This window comes from Mesoplodon bidens (assembly GCF_964165515.1).
Source record: "Mesoplodon bidens genome assembly, chromosome: 3".
Taxonomy (NCBI): domain Eukaryota; kingdom Metazoa; phylum Chordata; class Mammalia; order Artiodactyla; family Ziphiidae; genus Mesoplodon; species Mesoplodon bidens.
Genome location: NC_138178.1, coordinates 94,018,495 through 94,022,888, shown reverse-complemented (window position 1 = coordinate 94,022,888; position 4,394 = coordinate 94,018,495). Strand labels below are relative to the sequence as shown.

The window sequence follows — 4,394 nt, the reverse complement described above, 5'->3', positions numbered from 1 at the left end:
AACCAAGTAGCTCAGTAGACATTCTAGTGTAGACCAGATAATCCTAAGCAGTTCATTAAACCTAAAGGCATTTCAACAACATGTGTTTATAGAAAAGACCTCAAGTCATCAAGAAAAGGTCTAAAATGTGCTGGTGCTTATAAGTTTAAGCTTCAATAAAATAGAAGTTTACTTAGGTGAAACATCCCTGATAATACTAAAAAATTAAATGTTATTACATGTAATTCAGGCTGCACCTAGTTCTGTACAACTCAGTACTGTTTGTACTGGTCGATCTCAGTAATTTCCTGCCTGGTTTTTCCTTTTCCTTTTCCACATCTTTCTCCTTATCATTTTATAAAAAGCAATGGTTGATGGTGACTTCATGTGGTGGCATGGCTTAGAGATATCTGCAAACAACCTTATGGGCGGTGGAGAGAAAAAGCGTTATTCTCTATGACACTATATTTCTTGGGGGTAGGTGTTATCTTTTCTCTGTCAACTTGGGAATAGCAGATTTCTAGCTGTTATTAAATTATCCTCTGCAGGATATCTCTATGGGAAGAAGGCTGCCATGGAGACCCTCATTATTTGATGAAACATTTTCTCAGAACAGACTCAATCTCTGTATAAAAACTTTCAACTTTAGCAGAATGCACATTGCTGTACTTTAAATGATTTTGTGCTGCCTCCTACCTCCTCCTGGCAGATGTGGAGCCGAATCACAAACCTGGGATAGTATACAATCCGTGTTTGTAAAACATGACTCTGCATTCTGTGAGCTCCTCCTCTGTGCCCATGAAATTAGGGGCAATTCTGGTAGCTTCGTAGCCACAGAGACATCATAGATATTGCGAGATGGTTAGAGAACAGAAAGAGGCAGATACTAGCAAAGTTTGAAAAAGGGGAAAAGGGCAGATTTCAGAAATGATCCACTCATTTGTTTGACATTATTCCCCAGCAGAATTTTAGAATAAGTCATTACATGGTTGTGAAGACATGGAAAAGAATTTGATGATCACCAGGATGCTGATGTTTTTGGCAAAGAATTAAGTACAAATTAAGCAAAATTCCTCTCACTTATTTCAAAGTTTTATTAAATTTGTGTGTCAGATGAATGAAATAGGCAGAGTGTTGAGTGTTGCTTTTTTAAAAATTTATTTATTCATTTAGTTATTTTTGGCTGCGTTGGGTCTTCGTTGCTGTGCGTGGGCTTTCTCTAGTTGGGGCGAGTGGGGGCTACTCTTCCTTGCAGTGTGCAGGCTTCTCATTGCAGTGGCTTCTCTTGTTGCAGGGCACAGGCTCTAGGCACACGGGCTTCAGTAGTTATGGCACACAGTCTCAGTAGTTGTGGCTCATGGGCTCTAGAGCACCAGCTCAGTAGTTGTGGCACATGGGCTTAGTTGCTCCACGGCATGTGGGATCTTCCTGGACCAGGGCTCGAACCCTGTGTCCCCTGCATTGGCAGGCAGATTCTTAACCACTGCGCCACCAGGGAAGTCAGCAAAACATATGACTGGGTCTCTCATAGTATTCATAAGGTTAAGATGGAGAAAATTGTGTTGGATTACAGTTGATGTATTTGAGGATGGTAGCTGAATAACCATACACCAAAAAGCTAAAAGATCAGTATCAGCAGTCTTGAAAAAGAGGGACAGAATTGGAATCACACTTCCCAGTTTCAAAATTTACTTACTACAAAGCTACAGTAATCAAGGCATGAAGATAGACTGCCTCATGCTCTAGTCCATAGAGCAATGGACTAGAATCATGTGTCTAGAAATAAATCCTCACATTTGTGGTCAGCTGATGTTTGACAAGGATGCCAAAGCAAACTGGTGGGGGAAACAGTAGTCTTTCGATACAACTGGGGCAATTGGATATCCTTATGCAAACGAATGAAGTTGGACCCCTACCTCACACCATATGCAAACAACAACAAAAAATCAAATGACTTTAAAAAATGTATGAAAGGCTATGTAAGAGCTAAAGTTACAAAACTTATCGAAGAAAACATAGGCATAAATCTTCATGACCTTGGGTTAGGCAGTGGTTTCTTAAATATGATACCAAAAGCACAATCAACAAAATAAAAAATAGGTAAACTGGACATCATCAAAATTTAAAACTTTTGGGACTTCCCTGGCAGTCCAGTGGTTAAGACTCTGCACTTCCACTGCAGGGGGCATCGGTTTGATCCGTAGTCAGAGAACAAAGATCCCACATGCCACGTGGCATGAAAAATAAAATTTTAACTTTTGTTGTTCAAGAAAGTGAAAAGATAATCTATAGAGTGGGAGAAAATACTTGCAAATCATATCCTGATAAGGGACTTGTACCACATTATATAAATTACATCTCAACAATAAAAAGACAACCCAATTATGCAACACTTCGGCACTGTTGCTGGGAATGTAAGATGGTAGAGCCACTGTGAAAAACAGTACAGCTGTTCCTCAAAAAATTAAAAATAGAATTACCATATGATCCAGAAATCCCACTTTTGGGTATACAACCAAAAGAATTGAAAGCAGAGTCCTTTTTTTTTTTAACCACTGTAGCGTCCAGTTTCTATTCACAAAGAAAAAGCTCCAGTCCATCTTTTAACTTTTTTTGAAAATTTCCTGACATTACAGAAATAAACTGAAATGTATTAATATTCCACTCACATTTCTGTGACAAACAAACAAAAAGTTCATGAGCCAAAAACACACAAAAAACAAAAAACAAGGAGAAGCTTATAAAATGAAATATGGATCTCAGCATTAGCAGCTGAACAGAGAAAGGAATTAAAATGCTTTAATTAAAAAATCACGAGTGGATGATAAAGTGTGTAGAAACTGAAAATTTACAAACTATTTAAAACCTGGAATCGCTGACTGTACTCAGATGGATCATGGGTAGTGATGAACAGCAGAAAGGGATTATGGATGAATCTGCATTGTTCTGGATGCTCCTCATGCCACCTGTCTCTGAGGAAAGCCTGACATTTATTAGACATTGAGCCAGGCTAATGCTGGCAGCAGATCCAGTGATGGTAACCTGCCTATCAGTAGATCCTTCCACTGGGTTCGCAATTTTGATCTGCACCCCAGATATCTGACAGATCTCATTGATTTTGGCGCCTTGACGCCCGATTATGCAGCCAATCAAATCGTTGGGAACTGTGAGTTCATGAAAAGTAGTGTGAGCAGATGCATCCAAACCACTGAATCCGGTGTTGCCATGTGTCATGGGAAAATGAGACTGTTGCATTGCCAACTGGTGCAGCTTGGTCAAATCTGGCTGTGGAATGGCATACTGTCCTTGAATGGTGTAGGCCTCTAGAGGCAGTCCCTCTAGGTCAGCATTGAGGCACATGGACGGGGTGGTGTGGGGAGCTCGCACTGTCCATGTCTGTGCTGTACCTGTCCTGACCACCTGCAAAGATGACCGGAGAACTGGAGGCTTGGGCCAGTATGGGATGGTTACACCCTTTGTGGGGGGGTGACTGGGAGAGAGTCTCCAACATGACCACGCAGATCTGTTTCACACCCTCAGTGATGGATTGTGGTATGCCAGCAAGAATGATGGTCTGCTCAGTCGAGCTGGGGAGCATATCCCCTGCCACCTGGACCTGAGCCCCTGTACTCTCTCCTGTTTCTTTGATCTTTCAACCACCTTTCCCAATGAGAGCTACACTGACCAGCAGGGGCCACCAGCCTCAGGGTGACTGGGGGTCTACTGGCAGCTGTGCTACTGGTCATAGAGCTGCTGATGTCCTCTTCCAGTTTGTCAATGATCATAACAAAGGCTTTGAAGATGGCATTAGTGGGTCCAGCCAAAGTGATAATCCTCTCAGGACAATTCCCTCCTGAGATGTTGATACGTGCACCACTCTCCTCGCTCATCTTCCTAACTGATTCTCCTTTCTTTCCCGATGATACTGCCAACTTCCTTTCCATGCATAAGTAGCCGGATGGTGAGAGTGACATTTAATCCACCTTCATTCACACCAGTGTCCATGTCAAGCAGTGTTCTGAGGAGCTGGACTCTGAGTGGTCAAGTCTTTGGTCACTGGTGGGGGTGAAAGCCAAAAACTGCAGGCGAGACGACGGAGGGGAAAAAAGGAGCCAGCGGGAAGGGGAAGGGCGGGAGGCCGGGGCGGAAAAATAGGGGCTGGCAGGAAGGCAAGGGGGCCCCTCCGGAGGCGAGGAGGAGGAGGAGGAGGAGGGGGAGGAGGGGGAGGGGAGAGGGGGAGGGAGAGGAGGGGGTGGAGGAAGGGCGAAAGAGACCCCTGGGCGAGTGGAGGGCAGCAGAGGGTGGGCAGGCGGGAGAGAGCGTGCTCTGGCTGCTGCCTCAGCTGGTCTGGGAGCGTAGGGTCTTAAAGAGGTATTTGTATCCCTATGTTCATAGCAGCACTGTTCACAATAGCC

At 43.7% G+C, this 4,394-nt stretch overlaps 1 pseudogene across 1 annotated transcript; it reads right to left on the bottom strand.

The window, feature by feature from the left end:
• Positions 1-2,838: 2,838 nt before the first annotated feature.
• On the bottom strand, positions 2,839-4,040 carry LOC308614049 (poly(rC)-binding protein 2-like; annotated as a pseudogene). The gene has a single exon. The product of its transcript is annotated as a poly(rC)-binding protein 2-like (transcript).
• Positions 4,041-4,394: the final 354 nt, after the last annotated feature.